Raw genomic sequence first — 22374 nt, 5'->3', positions numbered from 1 at the left:
CTGGGCTGCGATGTCTCTCATGCCCGTAGCTATTTGAGCCATTCCTTCGGTGAGCATGGCTGTTCTTTCACCTCGGTGATGCCGGTGATGGGGTCTCTGGTGAGTGACATTATTACGGAGCACCTTTTCTTCAGATGCCTCTCTCATAGGGTTCTCGTCTTCATGGCTGTAACTCATCTTATCTCCTTTTTCAAGGGTGATAAGAACTTGGATTATAACTCGACTTTGCTCTTTTTCAAGAACGTGTCTTTTTCAGGGCAAGTCACTAGTTTTCTGGTGGTTTCTCTGGTAGAGAATGCAGAACTTTGGACGGGAAGTTTCCTTCAAACAGCGTCAATCTGTTGACCTTGCAAATTGGACCCTCCACGTGGCCAACCGATAGCTACTCCACGTTTTCCTCCCTGCACACAGTCAACGCATTGTCAGATGCACACGGTCAGAACCAGCGGGGATGGTGGCGGTCGCATACACTCTGACGGTCAAGTTAGCCTCAGGTGATCGGAACAATACCAAGGTTGTGCAAAATAATGGGGAGGAGAATATATATTTGCTTGTTATGGAAAGCTATATTGTAAGAGTTTCCTTTTCTTTGCCTCTTGTCAAACCTTGGTATTTTTGGGTGAGGAGAACCGTTTGATGTGGGACGCATGTATGCATCTGACGGTGTGAGGCGTCTGCTCATAGGTGTCAATCAACCGCGTCTATAGAGTGGGCGAGTAATTACTTCTTCCGAGTTGAGTTGACATAAAGTTGTTACATCACATCAACTAGACTCATGGAGACGTCAAATCAATTAAACATTGGGGGCAAAAAGGATCTTGACATAGATCTCTTTCTGAAATTAGCGGCGGATCCTCTGACAGAGAACCTCGGAATGTACTGTGCCTCGACTTCAGGGGCGAGTGAGCTTTGGTCGGTTCAATAGATTGTCTGTGCCTCGCAGTGCGTTAGCAGATCGACAACATTGGTGGTGGAGTCACTTCGAAACCACTTCAGATAGGTGTTGAACACTTCGTGTAACGCGATGGCAGACTTTCCGAAATAGTTTAGATAGGGGCATAACATATTACATAAAGCACCATTTGAAGAACGCCGAGATGAAGCCTGATGAAGCCTAGAACATTTGGAATCTGTATGGACAAAGTAAATTAGATATTACTAGCAAAAATTAACGAACATGTCATGTAGGAGATGTGCTTTAACGGAAAGAGGAAACGCCAAACCCCCTCTAGAAAGTGTGTGACTAAAATATGGAGTGGGAGTACAAACTTGTAGCAATGTTATAATCCTTGAGTAGTAGACCGTATAAGAACCATATAACAGCACTAATTGTGAGAAAAAATGAAAGAAGAAATGGCATGTATTTGACGCTCTTGGTTTGTATAACTTGCTTCTGAAAAGAAATTAAGTAAATTATTGAATTTATTATAACGTATTGGAAATATGGAAAAAAAATGCTTACCACAATGCCTAATGGGGCAACAATACACACAATGAGAATACTAGACAAATCCATCCAACAATATGGCATATTTCGAAGCTTTCACCACAAGTTGATTGGTGAGAATGATTAGACCTAACCCACAAACGAGTAAATAATTAGGTATATAAACTTATTATCTCCTTAACCGTTTAAATTTTTAGACAAGATGGTTCAACAACATGTCGCTAATTATATATTCCCTTACCTTCTTTGCTGCATAGAAAATGTAGAAGCAAATGCGTGCAATTTCAATGAAACATCCAACAGAATTACAGTGATAAGAAATATGGTGTTATCGGACTTGAGAAATGGATAGTACATCCACGACATGGAAATAAAGAGAGCAACTACGTGAGGAACTGATTGGAATCCTTCAATTGATTATTTCTTATAAATTTGATAGAAAGTTGGACTGCAGTGATGAATGATTAAGATCATGTAGTTAATAATCTAAATTGAATAGCATTTTAAATCAGACATGTTTTTAACTTAAGAAAAAATAAAAATAAAAATAACACTTACAACGGGGATATGACCATGAAGGATATGACATTTTACCTATAAAAACATGGGAAAACTCGTTATAATGCTTAGAAGAAAATGTAAATTTGAATAGATTAACTTGTAACGATCATATATATAACATTGTATTGTATGTGCATATGTTAATAAAAGACGTAACATACTATTGCATGTAGTTGATTTTGTTGTCATACATGTTAATGATTGAATATGATGATTGCCAAAACCATTAAAAATAAATATAGCAGTCCATTTCCTAGTACACAAGGTAGTGTCACTAATGTCGTTTCAAGGAGGATTTTGACCAACGCAATGGTGTGAAGAAAAAGAAATTAAGGAAAACAATTAATTAGTACACTTTTTCATAGAAAATGTAAAAGTTATTAGAATATTGTCCAATTCAGCAAATGTAAAAAGTTTCTTGAAAGCGTTTGGTTCTTTAATTTTATACAGGAATCAATCCCAAAATATTCTCTAATTCAGCAATAAACCGATCCATAAAGTGCAAGTGACCAATTATTTTATGCCACTTGGCGACAAGTATACAGCGGGCCCCTTTTTTTAATCTTAATTTGAAGATTTGGTGAAAGAATTAAATTAGCCAAACAGTTTCAATAACAGGGATTATATACACTGCACGAGTTGGCAATTTTTGATTGGCAACTTTTTATTTTACATTTATTTAACTGCAAATGATATTTCGCCAAGTGTATATGTGTAAAAAGGCATGTCAATGATCCTATTCGGAATAGTAGGTTTGGTGATGAGAAATGAAGACATGCTTTAGCATGCTTGTCTCGTCTTTGTGGTTTATGTCGTATCTGGATGAGTTCTGCCTCCAAACAGTAAGTGCTGACGTGAGTTTGTTAATCATTGTATTCTCATGTTAGTTATTTTATTTATTTAAAGATAGTATATGTTTGGAACGAATTAAAATTTAAAATTTAATTTAAGTAAAAATTATCAATTAATTTTAATCACATATTTTATGAAATTGACAATTTTTCAATCACACATTTCACAAACCTTTATCAAAATCTACTAAATATCTTATTTTAATTCCTATCAAACAAGTGATATATTTTTTCACTTACAAGCCTGATTTATTCAATAAAGGTCTATCGCGTGCATAATTGTTAAAAATTTGTGGCAATATCTAGGGTTGGGCTAACCAAACCGCTAAAAACCGACATACCTAGTTGGGGTTGATTTTTAAGTTCAATTGGGTGGTTGAAAAATCAAATTTGAGATCCTGTTGGGTTCGGTTTTGAGTTATGAATTAAAACTCAATTCAACCTAGCCTCTAAGATGCAAAAACAACACAATAGTGGAGAAAAGAGAAGGATTTAGAATATACAAACGTCTCAATTATATATATATATAATTTTTTTTTTTTTAACTTAGGTTGATTGATATAAATACTATGTACAAAAACAAAATAATTTGACTATATATTAAAAATTAGGGACGTGATAATGAAATAAATAAATTCTTTAAAATTATAAAAAGAAAAAGCTCCATAGTTTGAGACATATTTATCAATTAATTTTTAGAAAGAATTCCTTATATTTGTTAAAAATAACAAAGATTTTTAAGTGATTTCAAACTTATAAATTGTTTAAATTCAACAAAAAGTAACATGATCCAACGTGAATTAGGCCCAAGCCCAAATCGATTAACCTAACCCAAATCAAATTGACCCAAGTTTGATCGATTTGGGTTGGATTTAGTTCAAACTAATAATTGAGTTTGAATGGTTTGATTTTAGATCAAATTGACCATATTGGATTGGGCTTGGATTGAATAAAAAATCAACCAAACTCAACCTACGTCCAGCTCTAGTAACAACTCATAAACTTACATAAGTCCTATTTGACTCTATATTCTTTCAAAAAAATACATTCTTAAATAATGATTTGACATCATTTCAATCATGCGTTTTTTTAATAAAATAATATTATACGCAAATTCAAATTTTTTTTTTATTTTTTAATCACACGTTTTCCATCAATACACTATTCAAAAATGTTTTCTTATGAAAAATAATGTGACTCAAACAAGGGCATATTTTGTGTAGTTTTGATGAATAACGATACTTGGCTAGGGCCAGTGACAATGATGGAGGTGACAGGATGGTGTGGCAGGCAGTGATTGGGTGTTGTGTTTTTTCTTTAAACTATCCAATTATACATTGACACGTGCCCTATAAATCTGTCATTGAGTCAATCACGTAATAAGATGGAGTTTTGATAAACTTAACCATCTAATTATTTAGTTTTTCCAGCTGTCATGTACTCACACCTAAATTCAGGCCGATTTCAACTCTAATCGGACCCATACCACTATCTATTTCTTCAAATTCAAGATCTTTTCTAATGTCGTGAAGCATGTGGTAACTGATAACCGTGTTACTTTACTCTACACTAGCGTCTTCGGTCAATTTTTTTTAGCATGTGGGTCACTAGTCACTACGTACCCTTTTGAAGTTCATATAAACTTAGTGGGAACTCAAATAGATTTAATTGAAAACTCATGGAAAATATTATGCTTGTATTTAGTGGGGAGTAAAATCAAATTTTAAATAAATTTTGATAAAAATTTATGAAATGTTTGGTTGAAAAGTTGTACGTCCATAGAATGTATAGTTAAAATTAATTGTTGGCATTAACTTAAATAAAAATTTTGATTTGAATCAACACTAAACAAGGGCTATATGTCTAAACTTTACTTGTGACTAAATTGAGAACTACAAGCGAACGAACTATTTTCTAGTATTTATGTAAGAAGATTTTCCATTTTTGTCTTTATGATAAAATTAATTAACAAGGAATTAAAAGTGAAAACGATGTATACATAACTAAATAAATTCATTAATTTAAAAAGTATAAAATGTGATTGATCGGATATGACAAACATAAGTGGATCTAAGCAAAACCTATACATAAAAAAAATTTAAAGCGTGGTCAGGCAAGAATTCAATCTTCGAGCATAGACTCGCTTTGTCGCACTTTGTATGACACTGCATAAATGGAGGTAATTGTTAGTTAATTGAGCACAACCATCCCTTAATTGGTCTTAAGATTTCATGCTTTGTAGAAGAAAAAAAAAATTGTGCACAAATTAATAAGAAGGGCATAGAGTGGATTCCATATGTATATCGTTTTGTCCATGAAAATTTCCTAATTATTTCTACTGCTTCCAAACTAATCCATATGTATATATTTCCACTCATTGTGGCTCCAAAAAGATGTGTTATCCCAGATGTTTTGAGGCTTGTAGCGAGCAGGTTGTTGGGACAGATTGGTTAGTATTTTTTGAATAAAGCAAGAGAAACAGAGAGTATAAAAATAAAATAAAAAATTAAAATTAAGGCACTGCATGTTCTCAACATTTGTGTTAAGTGATGGTCAATGTTCATAAATTGAAAAAACGAGAGTTAAGAGAGAAAAAAAAAATGTTTATTAGTAGCAATCTGTGTAACAAAGAATGTTCAAATCCGTATAAAGATATCAAAATTCATCTTGATATGGGGGTTAGATTGTTCAAATTTTGTTAATGTAATTTGGCCTAATATTAATGGATAATAGCCACTTGATTCAAAAAATTAAATCCTATACTTCATAATTAAGTTGGTACAAATTAAGTTATTTACTATATCTAATCTACCCCAAATAGCACTTAAACACCTAGAACACTTATCTAACCGATTGGACTATTGGTTTTGAAGAAAACGAAAAAATTTTGCGCATGAACAAACATGTTGAATATATAATTATAGTTAAATAATATTTTCTTATAACATTCGATCTTTTAAATGAGGAATTCGACAAGATAAATTTGTGTTGCAAAATTTTTTTTCGAGACCAGAAGCACAAGCCTTCCATGGTAAACAAAAAAATGGGATGTCAAAAGTTTATACGTGCATTTTTCTGAAGCCTTTTACGTGGAACATATTGTAACTCATGCAGATTTGTTAATCTAAATCAGCAAATCTTCTGCTTGGGCCTGTTATAGCCTTGAACCGCCGTGATTGAATTTTCGAATAATTTTGCAAAGTGTGATTTTAAGCGGTATGTAGGAAATTTTAATATTGAGAAGTTAATATTGCTTTTGTTAGTGCATCTCTAATCATCATAATAATCACTATTTAGCATACTAAACCTTTGTTGAAATCAGGTTAAGATTTCGCGTTCATAACTATATAATTTGACGGAACATGGATGAGACATTTTGTCATCCCTACTATTTAACTACAAGTTGAATTTGATCATAAATGAGTTAGCTCCAACTTTGCAGTTCGTGTACAAGCCTGCGTTCTCGACCTTTTAAAATTAATATTTGCAATTTGACGTTGAGGATCGCAATTGGTTCCATGGTGAATTGGTTAGCACTCTGGACTTTGAATCCATCGACTTGGGTTCTCCTGGTGGGACCATTTTTTTTTTTTTTTTTTGACGGACCAGTCCGAAGTGAGCCCAATATTGCATCAAACAATAACCAAACTAACATGAACTGACCCAAAAAAAATAGAAATTTTGGAAGTATACATAATAGGGAACAATATTTACAAATACCCTTAATGTTGTGAAATAAGACATTGATAAGTATAAAATAAGTTAGAGAATGACATAAAAATTGGGAGAAGATTTCTCATTTCACCTTACAAATACCCTTAATGTTGTGAAATAAGACATTGATAAGTATAAAATAAGTTAGAGAATGACATAAAAATTGGGAGAAGATTTCTCATTTCACCTGTTTTTAACGTTGCCTTTTACAAGTTTTATTTATAGGCTAAAATCACCCATAAGTTACAACATAAAATTGTAACTTATGTAACTAAACATGGATTAAATTCATAGGGTAAATAAAATTTAGAACATTATATAATTTGTAACACCTGAAATTAAGGTTGAAGGTCGTCGGTACCATTCAACGCCTGTAATAAGGGGATTTAGTAAGGAGATTATATGCATCCACACAATAAAAAATTTATAACACTGTCCTTGGATGTCTATTCTTAAAGAATATAGCTCATTAGGATTTTAGTAGGAAAAACCATGGAAAAAAATCCTAGCAATCAATGTATTGTTCAAAAATAGTTAATAAAAATATTTTTTTTATTTTATCAAACTTTGGCCAAATATTTTGATGGGTCCTACTACTCTAATTGGGTCGAACACGTCCTACTCCTCGAGTTGATGAGTTTGGTATATTTGGAAGTCAAAAACGATTTTTGAATGAAGGAAAAATTAGCGATTGAAGTAGAGTAATGTGTTAGTTTGATGCTTTTCGAGTAGTATTTTATAAAACGACATTATGAATTGACGTTCGATTATTCGCATGTTACAATTTGAAACGATTATCTAAGATTTCATGATCAAAATTGATGTCACAAATTGTATACTCGATGATTCGGGTATAGTTAGACACAATTCATGATGTGATCAAAATATATCGTTCACAATTAGTACATAAAGTCGGACACTTTATGTTGATAATGTTGCATTGTTCTTATTGAGATTTATATAGATTTGGGAATAAAAACAATAATATGTTTTTCATACACATTGAATGGGATCGCATAGATGACTCATTTGTGATCACTTGGAACGAGACTCTACTCGACTATCAAATAAGTCACCTAAATCCTGAGCAAGTAATGTACCTTTGATTGCTAATTCAAATTCTTGGAGGTACTAATGAGTGAAGCCTTAATTAGAAGATTGATCTTGATGCTTTGGAAATCGAGCCAAAATAATTATAGATCATATACTTGCGATAGTGGAATCCATTAATCATCGATATGAGATGAGATGATCGTCACTCTAAGGTATTTCCTACATGCAATTGAACCTAAGCTCAGTAGTATGATGATGAGATCGTTGGATTCTATATTGTGATTTGATCACAACGAATTCGTCTTATGAAAATGGAACTTAGAGGGTAATATATGTTGAATGGCAAAATAGTCATTTTGTCATCTTCAACATATTGACGGTCAAATGGGGGGTGACTGGTGGAACGATAATCGAAAGATATTGTTATCAGATAATAATTTGCTTCTATACTGTCACTTGACTCGAGAGTGCAATCTTGATTTTTTGGTAGAATGGGCCGTGATTAATAGATATATCTCAATGGTCATCTATTGGAGCTTGAGTACTGTGAGTCCGATTACTGGTTAGGTCCCTCTCTTGACTACAATAAAGGTGTGTGACTTAATTTGTCTAATATAATAAAGTTCAAGAAAGTTTGTGCAATTATAAAACCCTAATTGAATATTATAAATATGCCTTTTATGGGCACATTTTCATATGGTTTTAGGGCTAGCCACATTTTTATTTCTTAAAGAGGGAGGCACCTAAAGGAGTACAAGGGGGAAGATTTAAGAGATGAAGCAATTGGATAGACCATTAAAAGCTCCTTTAAGATTTTCATATCACCTTTATGTGTAAGGATTTAAAAAATCCAATGACTTCAAAGTGATCTAAGATCCTTTATTCTTTTTGGGTTTAATCTTTAAAAGAAAATTAATTTCCCATTGTGATGATTAAATCCAATAACCAACATAATGATGAGGAGAGTGGGACTTATTATACCTCAACTTCACAAATGGGTTATTTTTACTGGGATCCTAAGGAAGTATTTTTGTACTTGAGAAATTGTAGAATTGATGTAAGTGAGAAAGTATAAGTATTTCCTTCGTACAAAATGATTAATTGATCCCTCGACTAATTGTGAATGTTTATAATACTGTAACCCTATGATTAACCCTGTTGCTGGATTTTGTATGTATTCTCAAGTCGACATGGAAATCATATCTTAAGTTTTTCTTTATTAGTTTAGATGAAGGAAAAATGATTTTTAGTAGATAACATAATGTCAATGTCCTAATCTCCTTCACTTCAAAGCTTCATTTTTCTATTTGAGATATAATATGGATTAAAAAAGGACTAAAATATACATTCAATGTCTATATTACACCATAGGATTGATGTTAGGTTATATGTCAACTCACAATGGTCCACTGATTTCACATGCTTTCTGTAAGAAGGTGATTATTGTTTTTCCACCCCTAAAAGTTGGCATACTGTAATATTTTAATCTTCAACTATGGTGTCTCGGCCTGCAGCAAGGCAGAGTAACATGATGGGGAACATTATGTCTTGTTTTAAACTGCATCTCTCGCCTTGTGTGAACATTTCACCACTTGCATTTGGCCTAAAACCCATCAATTTTAATTTCCTTGAACCCACGTTTTGGATGCAAGGTAAGAGGTAGTATGTTCTTCGACAACTCATGGCACAAATATAATGTTGATAGGTATGCTTCCAACAAATATTTTTAATGTGCAGAATATATCGAAACATATGATATAAACATCAATTTCAGAATTCAGTACTATATATTGAAATGCATTAAATTTCAAAGCTTCCATCAGATGATACTTTGATACCCCCATGAACATCAATCACTTATTTTGAAAGGCTTCAAGAACATTGAATTGGAAATTAATCTGCAACAATGTCTGATTACCTAAGCAGACAAATTATTGCCTGTTTAATCAATGATCCATTTGCGTTGTAGATGTAGTGTGAATATAATGTTCAAATTTGGCAACTGAAGATTATTTGTGTTAGGCTTTGAGTTGGCAATTCTGTGAACAAAGGGATCAAATTGTATAGGGTCAAATTGTTGGTGTTTAAAGTTCAGAGATCAATGTGTATATGTTTAAAAGTTAGGGACTTTTATTGCAATTGTGTAAAAGTATGTTAGGGTTTGAGTTTGGGAAAAAAGAAAGAAGAGTCACTAAAGTTTCGCTAGCTGCTCGCCAGAAAATTGTTCGAGCGTAAAAAACAGAGACCTCGTTGCCAGGTCATCACCACTACCTTGCTCAATCGAAATACTGTCACTAGCTTTTTGCTCGAGCGACAGTATTATCTGGAGAACCCCTATTTTGTTATTTTCTAGACTTTGACCAAGCTCACACTACCCAAAACATGTCATATATATACTAGTGCGCCGTATTGTTACGTTCTTTCAGAGATTGAACTTGAAGAACACATCCTAAATCTCTTTACTTTGATTCAATCCCACTATCTTGTTGGTGCACTCATTCAAAAACATCAAATTCACATACATCAAACGCCAAAACATGTCCTTCCAGAGCATCAACCAAGGGTTGAAGATCAAGGTTTCTGATCATAAGAGAACTGGCAGTTCTCGAGAATCCACAAAAGATAGATGAAATCAAGAGCCGGGAGTTGTGCACGAGCACGTATTCCATGAGGACTTAGGAGAATTACAGTCAGGAGGTCAGAAAAACTAGTATTGGTTGAGTCTGGCGGACTGTAAATTAAGTTTTCGTTTATAGTGGATTCATATTGGCTTAGACCTGGAGTTTTTAATTCTGCGTGGGGTTTTCTCCGTCCTCAAACAATCATGTTCGTTAAATTTCAGCAATTTATTATTGTGCGGTAGTTTAACATAAGGTAGTAATGCATGTGAATGAATTTGGACTAAATTGATAATTGTGACTTGTTGCAATTATTGATTGGTTGTTTAAATTCCGCATAAACACCTATTCACCCTCCTATAGGTGTTATTTGGGTCAAACTACGTCATTTCAAATGGTATCAGAGCCAAACCTCGAGTCCTAACCCAGATTGTGGTCTAGATGAGTCAATCATCATCTGTGCCTCCGTATTTTGACGAAAGCAATTATGCCTATTGGGTGGATTGTTTCCACGTTGGTTCCAATCTTGTATCATGGATGAGTAAGAAACAAAACTCTGTCTCTTTGTTGACGGTCGAGGCTGAATACATTGCAGCCGATAGCTGTTTTACTCAATTGTTTTGGATGAATTAAATGTTGAGTGACTATGAGATAAATCAAGATACTATGACTGTGTTCTGTGATAATACTAGTACTATCAACATCTCGAAAAACCCGATTCAGCATTTTAGGACCAAACATATTGATATTCATCATCACTTCATTCGAGAACTTGTTGAGTCCAATGTGGTATCTCTTGAACATATTTCTACAGAAAATCAATTTACTGATCTGTTCACTAAACCCTTAAATGGTCTACGATTCGAGTCACTTTGGAAGGTTCTTGGTATCTGTGTAACTCCTTGATCATCTTTGTAGAGACATCTATGCACTTCTCATTTTGTTTGTCAGTTTTTGCATTCATTTCATTGCATAGTTATTTCAATTTGCATTTGCCCCCTTCATGCATTTTTATTTTTATCATAGAAGATAAAATTTTTGACACTGCAGTATTGTAGATGTTTCACTTAAACTTGCATCTTGCGACTAGATATACATTCAATAAATGATTAGCTTCACTCTCCTATCACTTGAATTGAGTTTGTGTGGAGTGCTTGGTATATGTCTTTTCATATTCTACCTTAACAGCACATACCATATCCATGTAAATGAGCTTTGACCGCATGTGTGAGATTTGGGATGGTTGTCATCTGTTGATGATATGACCTTGAGCATGAATTGATCTTTGACTAAGTGACCTAAATTCTAGTGATTCCTCCTAACAACAAAAAGAAGATAAAAATTTCGATTATTGGGTCACATCTTATACCTGTCCCCGTAGTCTAGTTAACTCGACCAATTAAGTTTGAGGTTTTTTCATGACCTTGTGTCCTAAGGGCAACTAGTTTGGGAGTCACCGACCCAACGCTCGCTACAGGGATCTTCTTAGTAGCTTAATGGAGATGGACTTGCATATAAGATTAAAAAAATGGGTTTCTTATAGACAGGGGAAGAATGAAAATTTTGCAACACATATTCATTTGATTTATAGGTTCTAATGGCGCTGGATTTGACTTTCATAGTTTGGGGGACAAACTCTTTCGGCAGTAATTTAGCACGTCTCTTCTCACAAATTTAAGGTTTTAAGTCTTGCCTGCATGGGATTAGTGGCACTCTACATCTATGAATCACGTATACAATTTACTCTTGCCACACTTGATCTCTGTGTGTGGGGCAACATGTCTAGTTATTGAGCATGTCATCTGCGTGATCTAATGCATTTTTTGATGGACATACATGTTGACATACGTGCCATTTTTATTCCAAAAAAAATGAAAAAAATGGTACTGAAATTTAAAATTGTTGAAATGATGCTAACATTCTTTTTCTTTACAAAGTGGTGCTAAAATTCTGTATGTTCGAAAATTGGTGCTATGTTAGTCCTTTGTTTTTCACTTACTTGATGCTGGTCCCTCGCTCGAGCATTAATAGCAAATTGGCTTTCAATTGCTTAACGCTCAAGCGACATTCTATCTACTTAAACACTCACAGAACGTTCAAAACATTTTTTTTTTCAAATTTCTTCCATTTCCTCACATTTCTCTTCCCGCCCACTCTCAATTTTTTGCCTTATTTGTGTCACTGGTCGATTGTGCATCCATTCTCCACATTTTGCCAACACTTCATAACGCATTTTTCACATAATTGTGTGCTTATGGTGTGCATTTCTTGATTGTTATATCCTTCATATCTCTCATTCATCTCTTTTGGATTTTTTTTACTCGCGTGTTTTGCTCGCTTGTGCTATTGATTCTGCTCAAATTTTTTTTTTTACACTCTTGACAGGGTTTGGGCTAGGTTAGATGTTGAAATGTCGAATTGTGGGTTGGCATATTTGATGTGGCTTTGAATGGCTTGTTTTTTCACTTGTTTGTTTTGCATTTCGCACACATGCAACGCATTCGACAATATGTTTCTACTGCGAGTTTTATCAACGTTTGCCACACCATTGCACAAGTTGTTAGAGCTTAATGTCGTGATTGTGTCTTAGTGGTTTAGTCACTTTTTTGTCTCAGTTTCATTAGTTTTGCTGTTGATGCAATGTTTCGCTGCTAAGTTGCTTTGCCATGCTTTCATAGCCCTATGTCTTAGAACTTTATCATTTGCGTGCCTTGCGCCTTTTTTACATCGTTTTACGTGTTTCTACATTTTTTACATAGTTTTGCGTGCTTTACCCTGTTTTGCATGATTTTGTATGCTAGACACGTTTTTGCTTCGTTTTGTGCGATTTGTCTGGTGTCCCATTCTTTCTTACATGTCATTTGTGCCTGATCATTTGCCACTAATATTTATATCAAATTCCACCTAAGCGTGCTCGGACTACCACTCAGCTTGCTAGTGTGTTGTCTTCATATAGCCGATCTAGGTTTATTTCTTCCACGGCTCAGGATGTTTTCGGGTCTCAGTTTTCCTTACGTTCAGTCTTAGTTGAACGTGAGATCATGCTTTTTATCTTCCACCTAACCTGGCAGCCATATTCATTTCCCATGGGTGGGAGCCTTTGTTGATTGGGTTGAACCCCGCACCTAGTCTCCTGGTCCAGGAGTTCTATACGAATATTGACGATGTTAGCTGGTCGTACTTTAGGATTTTCCTTTGGGTCAGACGATTAAGATCACCCCTGACATCATCTCGAGAACTATTCATATTGCTCGTGTCATTCATCTAGTTTTTCGTACCTTTCTGTGGATTCTATCCCAATTGATTCCCTAGTTCGGTCGACTCTTTTTAACATTCCATTAGGAGGTGGCCCGCATGCGATTCCCACAGGATCGCTTCCTACTGATCGACAAATTTTGTTGCGTATTGTGTGCACGAATCTGTGGCCAGTTTCTCATACTTTTTCACTGCCTATGGAAAAGGGGAGATTTCTCTATGCTCTCCTACATGGTGATTCCATTGACCTGCCCACTTTTATCTGTCACCATATCCTGCATACATTCAAGATTCCTGGTCATCGGATTGGCCATGTCTTTGCCTATCTGATTCACCATTTGATGACGTCACTTGGGCCATTGTTTCCTGATGGGGTCTTTCGTCGAGCCTTTCATCCCATTGGTCATATTACTTTCTCCTAGAGCCAGTCCTATGTTCCTTCTTTTGCTCCTGTTGAGCTAGTTGGGCCTATTGACCCAACAGTGCCTGCTGATCCTATCGGTGACCTTCTCTCTGTTGATCCCTCTAACATGCCTCCGTCTTATTATGATACTCCACCGTCCACTAGTGATACTCCTCCTTCTTTCACTTCGGTTCCCCCATTGACCCTTTAGTTGCTCTTATGGGTTAGATGTCGATCTTGATTGAGTGGCAGGCCCGCATGATCACAGAGATTACACAGCTGTGGGCTGCCTCAGAGCGCCATGCAGCAAAGTTTGCTACATTGAGAGGAACGATTGCTTATGTGCAGCGCAGGATCCAGTGGATGCACGAGCACTGGGACTATGATGCTGATTATGATAATTCTGTTGAGGAGGATGACGGAAATGATGTTGCTTCTTAGGGATCCTCTCGTTATTTGTGATAAAAAGGAGAAGTAGTTTTATGTATAGTTTTCGAGCATTATTATTATGTATGATGTTGTTTTTGCTAGATTAAGATTTTTTTTTTTTAATGTTTAGCAATATTGATGTTTGCTTTTGGTGTTTTGATGTACATTGATATTACGTTTTAATCTAGCTTATTCGTATGGTAGATGATTGTTTGTCTTTACCTCTTTTATTTATATTATAGTTTCTTGTGCTTTTACACTAAATATGTGAGTTGTGATTTCAGGAAACAGATCTAATGAAGACGAAGCAACAGTCATTGTTTTGGGTAGTCATAGTAGTCATTGATGTAACATATGTTTTATCACAGAATGCCAAAGGGGAGAGTTTTTTAGGTTTTGAGTTGGAAATTTTTTGAACAAAAGGATCAAATTGTATAGGGTCAAATTGTCAATGTTTAAAGTTCAGGGGTCAATGTGTATATGTTTAAAAGTTAGGGACTTTATTGCAATTGTGTGAAAGTATGTTAGGATTTGAGTTTGGGAAAAAGGAAAGAAAAGTCGTCGAAATTTCGCTAGCTAATCACCAGGAAATTGCTTGAGCGTAAAAAACAGAGACCTCGTCGCTAGCTCATTGCCAGTGCCTTGCTCAAGCGAAACACTTTCGCTAGCTTTTCGCTCGAGCGATAGTATTATCTAGAGAAACCCTATTTTGTTATTTTCAAGACTTTAGCCCGGCCCACGCTACCCAAAACATGTCATATATATACTAGTGTACCGTAGTCTTACGTTCTTTCAGAGATTGAACTTAAATCTCTTTACTTTGAGTCAACCTCACTATCTTGTTGGCGCACTCATTCAAAAACATCAAACACCAAAACGTGTCCTTCCAAAAATCTACCAAGGGTTGAAGATCAAGGAAGGAGATTAGAGTTGGTAGGTATACAGACCACATGGGGACTATGTTGAGGGAGATGAGAATGAGAGTCAAGGAGAACAACTCATTGCCACTCAAGATTGCGACTCAATTCTATTGTTCCCTATGTTTTTATTTTGGACTGCATTATTCTTCTCATTTTTTGGAAATTAACTAGGCTTTTTTTATTGCCTATGATATTGTTTTAGACCATATCTACTCATTTTGAAACTAGAACTGACTTATAACTATTGCGTTGTGATTTTGAATATATCTTGAATCTTGTTGGTACGTTGTGTTTGATTTGGGCTTTTAATTATTGCGATGATTAAAATTAATTTAAATTAAATTGCAAATCATGGCATTGTGAGCTAATTTATCAGTTTCTTTTGCTTGAATACTAGTCATGATTTCAAGGAACGAACCATCTATAGCTTTGGACAGATGTTCTCTCATCAGTTGTCATATTGAAAAATCCTCTCCCCCATCAAAGATCTCAACATCAAGTGTTCTAGTTCCCATATTGAACACCAGTATTGTCTCAGATATTAACACAGAATACATACAGGTTTCTTGCACACAATTCCCCTATTCCTTTCATTCTACCGACGAATTATCTAGAATAGTTCATAAATCTGATTTGGCTAATTGTTGTTGAACAGCACCTAGACTATAATAAATCGCAGCATTCTTGAACGTAAAGTTTGGGTCAAGAGTCCTTACTTGAAATGATGAATTCCTAGAACTTTTTAATGGTTGAATCACTTTGCTTTCTGAACTTTGAAATTTGTATTTTTCTTATTCTCCAATGGTTTCAATTATGCTCACAATGGAAGGGGATTATTTTCCACAATCTAAAAAGCCTAATTTTGTCAGTTTTTATGCCATATATGTGGTTCTAGGCACTTTTTTTTTAGTCATTTTCCAAACAAAATTCTATTAGGGTGTGTTTGATTGCATTTATCTTCTATGAAAATATTAGTTTTCGCCCAAATTCCTACTTTAAGTGTTTGATTGCTATTTTTCCATTGAAAATATTTTCAAACTTTTGAAAATATGCCTAATTTTCCTTGTTTTCAATGAAAAAAATTTCTCTAGGGGGAGTAGGTTTTTGTTTTCGTTTCAAATATTTTCCATACCAATCAAACACACTCTTAATTTCTTTCCTACTCTTTTTCAATAACTTAAATTAAGAGGTGGCAATGAGTTATTTGAGAGTTGTGGGAAGTCAGGGAAGATACGAATTTTGATTCCATTTAAAACATTCCCTCCTATTCACTTTTGAAATCTTGCAGGTTGGGTGACCCCCACATGGGCAACCCACGACCGTATTTTCCAACATCCATTACAGATTTCTCGATTGCAAAATGTATTGAAGCTGGGGACACTGATTTGCAAAATACAGCAAGTTTTACACTTATCTTGAGGTCTAATACACGACGCAACCTATGTTACAGTAATATAGTGCGCAGAGACTGAAATTATTGATCTCAGGTCAAGTTTTTCAGTGAGCAAGTGTAGATCCATGATGGTCTAATCGGCCATGTTCTTGTTTTTTATACATATTTTCTTTTTCTTGTAGCCCAAATTAAGGCCGGGCCACAGCAATGGATTCAAAACTTCGTTTTTTAACTAGATAGTTCATAACTCGAACACACTGATTCATATCTCAGTAAGCTCGATAATCATATTAAATCCGTTATAGCAGATGGCTGGAAATGAATTATCAGGTTGCAAAATTGCACTTTTTTTCCATCTTTCTTTTTCTAGTAAGATTTCAGTATCATCCTTCGTGAAACTTTAATCCCCATGTTCGTCATACAGGTTATTTCTTTTGAAGGATAAAATTCATGTGATACAAATCACTTTCAGTGATCATTAGACTAATCATGTTGCATTGCCATAGATGATTGTGAATGAGGTTAGTAATGGTTGAAAAAAGAATTCAATTTTTGAAACTCTCAACCAATTAGTGATGCTTTAGTAGGCCGATTCCTCTTGCTCTTTGACTTGACATTCCGCTCAATATAAGAATCGGACAACCGATTGATTGTATATTAATGCATTCGACCAGTGACGAAAGTTTAAATCATGGTATATAAGAAGGTAGATAATCGTGCTGATAACATGTTATGGAATAAGACAATTGTCACAAAAGAATAAAAATAAGCTAGAGAAAGACAGAACAGGGGAGAAGATTTCAATTTTTTTTTTTTTATTATAGTAATTTTTTATTAATATTTAATTTTAAAAATTAAATATATCTAAATATTTACTTAAAACTGTTGAAGTTAATATTTTGTTTATTAATAAGTAACTTTTACAATTATAAGTTTTTGTACTACTTTTAAATAACTTGAAGTGATTTTTTACTTATAAGTAACTTTTTATATTCTAAATAGTGCATTATTTTATTAATATTTAATTTAGAAAACTAAATATATCTAAATATTTATGCTCAAAAATTTTTAAGTTAATTTTTTTTACTTATAAGAAACTTTTGTAATTATAAGAGAATGATGGATTAATATTTTTTTACCTATAAGTAACTTTTACATTCTAGATAGTGCAATCATTTTGTTAATATTTAATTTAAAAAACTAAATATATCTAAATATTTATACTTAAAAAATTTGAAGTTAATATTTTTTTACTTATAAGTAACTTTTATAATTATAAGTTTGTTTTACTTTTAAATAACTTGAAGTGGTCTATTTAGTTATAAGCAACTTTTTACATTTTAGAAATAAAGAATAACTTTTATAGAAAAAATATTTTAAAAATATTATCACTAATGAAATGAATAGTAAAACTCACATTCTCTCTTTTAAGATATGTCCCTCATTATCTTAAAAGGGAGAATATGAGGTTTACTGTTCATTTTTGTCATATAAATTTTCACACGAAATCGGTTTGGCAACAGTAAATTATTTTATTCAATGACGGTATAGCATTATTTTCACACTTCATTTCACCATTTTCACACGCGTTTCAATGTGATGTCACCTCAACTACAATATTTCTTCATTTTCACATACTACTTCACTTGATTAAATGCAATACCATAAATTATATTATAAAGAAACGAAATTGAATATATAGATTATTTAAAAAAATTTGCGGATAAAAATAGAAAATATAAAGTTTTTAAATTAAATTAAAACGGTTTAAAGGAAAAAAAATTATTTAATTCAAATTTAACGAATGTCTTTATATCATAAGGAACTTATAAAAATTATTTCATTTAAACCAAATTAAACAAATAAAATAAATGAAAGTTACAAAAATTAAATAAATAATACATAAATATTATTTAATTAATTAAAATTGAAAAAAATTAAATTTATAAAAAATCCCTTCTTATCTTAAAAGAGAGAATGTGAGGTTTACTATTCATTTTTGTCACATAGGTTTTCACATGAAACCGGTTTGAGAACGGTAAATTATTCTATTCAATGACGCTGTAGCATTATTTTCATACATCATTTCACAATTTTCACACGCCGTTTCACCGTAATATCACCTCAGCTACGATATTTCTCCATTTTCACATACTATTTCACTTGATTAGAGGCAATACCATAAGAGATTATTTAAAAAAATATTCAGATAAAAATAGAAAAAATTTATTATAAAATTTTTAAATTAAATTAAAACGATTGAAAGAAAAAATAAATATTATTTAATTCAAATTTAACGAATGTCTTTATATCATAAGAAATGTATAAAGATTATTTCATTAAACCAAATTAAACAAATAAAATAAAAGAAAGTTACAAAAATTAAATAAATAATACATAAATATTATTTAATTAATTAAAATTGAAAAAATTAAATTAAAAAAAATCTCTTCGTGGACGGAGAGAATCTCTACTTTCAAAATGAGAGTTTTCTCCATTTGACTTTTCAAAAGGAGTGAACTTTCCTTTTGCACAGAGTGCATGGAGTGATTCCACTCCGTGCATAGAGTGGTGATAATATTTTTTTAATTTTATTTATAATAATTTTTTATTAATCAATATTTAATTTCAAAAAAAAATTCCTCTATATCTTAAAAAAAAATGTGAGGTTTACCGTTCATTTTATTAGTGATAATATTTTTTACATAAAGTTATTCTTTATTTCTAAAATGTAAAAAGTTACTTATAATTAAAAAGATCACTTTAAGTTATTTAAAAGTAAAACGAACTTATAATTGTAAAAGTTACTTATAAGTAAAAAAATGTTAACTTCAAATTTTTTAAGTATTCATATTTAGATATATTTAGTTTTTTAAATTAAATATTAATAAAAAGATTGTACTATCTAGAATGTAAAAAATTACTTATAGATAAAAAAAAATTGAAGAATTTTTTAAATGAATGTCATTATTTAACCTCAATATCAGGAAATACATTTAATCAAAAAATTGGTAATAAATTATTTCATAAACTACCAGGACCATTAGGATTAGAAATTACAGAAAAATGGAATAATTTAGCATCAGTAAAAGAAGAACCAGAAAAATAATGGAGTATAGGACAAAGAATGCAACATGTAATAAGATGTTTAGAAGATAAATGTGTAGAGTTACAAATTCAAAAACAACTTAAAAAGACAGACTATAAATTCTGTAAAGACATTTTTACCCCCACAAACTTATGGAGTCTCTAGTTCAAGAAAAAATAAGTATAGTAATAAAGAAAGAAAAAATAGAAGACCTTTTAAGAAAAGATATTTTCTTAAAAAATCTAATAAAAGAAAATCATATTTAGATGAAAAAAGACATGTTAGGAAATTTAAACCAGAAATAACTTATAAAAATAGGCTTAATTGTTATGTCTGTAATAGTAATGAACATTTATTTAAGACTTGTCCAAAAAGAATAAATAATTATGATAAGAAGAGTACATTAATAAAATGTACTAATGAAGATTTAATACAATTAGATGAATATATTTTAGACAAAGAATCTATTTATAGTATTATATCAATAGAAGACAAAGATTTAGAAGAAAATAAAGAATCTAATTATGAAATAATAGATGAATTCTCTAATATAAGATTACAAGAAGAATCAGAATTAAATTTAATGAATAATATAATTATAGAATGTTTACATAATTGGCAAAAATATAAAGGAGCAGATAATATAGTTTGTTATTTATGTAATCGGTACCCAGTCAGAAAACTTAGAGCCAAATGTTTAAAATGTTATAAAGAAGTATGCATAAAATGTTTAGAAGAAAGGAATCTTATTGAAAAAGAAGAAGTTAATTAAGAAATTTTAAAAGAAAGAATTGAAATTTCAGAAATAAAAATTCTCAGAAAAAGAATAGAAAGTCTAGAAGAAATGCAGAAATTTATAATAAATAAAATAGAAATGTTAGAATATAATAAGGGAAAAACAATAGAAATAGAAGAACAAAGTCAAAATATAGAATATAAAGAAAAAGAATATGTTCAGGTAATATGTAATCCAGAAAAACTTAAAAGTATTAAGGTAAAATGTTATATAAGAATAGGACAATATGAAATAAAATGTTTAGGTTTAATAGATTCAGGATGTAGTAATTGTATAATTAATAAGAAATTAATACCAAAACAATATATAACATATTCAGAAAAACCAATAGAAGCACAACAAATGGATGGAGAACTTTATACTTATACAGAATTATTATAATCAAATAGTAAGATTAGTTTTGAAACAAATTGTGTTCTTCTTTTACTGATGCTAAATTATTCCATTTTTCTGTAATTTCTAATCCTAATGGTCCTGGTAGTTTATGAAATAATTTATTACCAATTTCTTGATTAAATGTATTTCCTGATATTGAGGTTAAATAATGGTATTCATTTAAAAAATTCTTAACATATCTTCCTTTAGTCAATTTATATATATAGACACACACACAAATGATTTACTTTAGTCAGCAATTTGATGTATCTATATGTTCATGTACGTGAGTATATAACTGGCTATTTATAGTAATGGTGTCAATTTGTGGGATTTTATGTGACTTATATAAAAAATGGAGGGGACTAGGAACTTGTGTGCGCAAGTAAGTGTGTTGCATGCAGCTTTTAGTCTAGTTAACGAACATATTTATAAATTTCATAATTAAACATTTACATTTAATATTTGTTATGTTGACATATATTTTTGTGTACCATATCCATTGTAGAGTTATATACTGCAGCTGAACTATGGATAGAAATTGGATACATAATCCCGATAGAACTAGCACTGAATATTTGTCAGGTATTGAGGAATTTATTAGATTTGCAAGAAACCATGTCAATCATCGAGGTCATTCCGAGTGCCCGTGCCAAAAGTGTAATAATTGCTCTTGGAGGCCAGTGAATGAAATTCGACAACATTGAGATCACATTATTGGAGGACCATTTCTCCCAAGTGAGAAGAAGGACCTTATCGATGAGATCACAGTAAGTATATGTGTGCATGTGTTTATGTTTTTGGAAAATTAATAGCCAAAGAAAACTACATGAATAAATTAAAAGCACATTAGTCATTTTATTTTGTGAATTCGTTTAGTTTTACTTTATGACTAGTTTTCTAGAATTGGGTAGTTTCTTATAAGTATGGTTTCTTTTTATTTTAATAATATTTTTAATGTAAATTTCAGACGAACTTCGAGATAGATTTGAAAGACTCAAGATTGACAAATTATATTAATAGACTATATAATGAGAGGTATAGGGAGTTCAAGGTTGAGTTGAGTGCATACTATAATTTGCGCAAGACACATGAGAATACATTACCCAATCCCCCTTTAGAGACGCTTGATAGAGGTGTAGATCAATAAGTAGAATTGTGTCATCATTTCAACTCCGATAAGTTCAAGGTATTTCTTGTGTAACTCCCTACCACTTCACAGCTTTATTCCTAATTTTGTAATGTAATGTGTGTGTGTGTGTGTGTTCTGTTCTTTGCAGAAGGCATCATCAGCAAATATAGTAATTGATCGAAGAAGAAGTATAATCATTGTGCTGGTTCACGTCCTTTCTCATACATAGCGGATGAGATGGCTGAAGTAGTGAACTTATATGTTATCAACATGTACTTAATTAATTATAAGAATTTGAATATAGTATTTGAAACGTGGATTTTTTATTATTAGGATGGT

General features: G+C 32.3%; 1 pseudogene; it reads right to left on the bottom strand.

The window, feature by feature from the left end:
- LOC111366953 overlaps positions 1-2031 on the bottom strand; it is a 33028-nt pseudogene extending 30997 nt beyond the window's left edge.
- Between the last annotated feature and the right edge of the window lie 20343 nt (positions 2032-22374).

This window comes from Olea europaea, chromosome 18 (genome assembly GCF_002742605.1).
Source record: "Olea europaea var. sylvestris chromosome 18, O_europaea_v1, whole genome shotgun sequence".
NCBI classification, from domain to species: domain Eukaryota; kingdom Viridiplantae; phylum Streptophyta; class Magnoliopsida; order Lamiales; family Oleaceae; genus Olea; species Olea europaea.
This window is presented reverse-complemented; position numbering and strand designations above follow the sequence as displayed.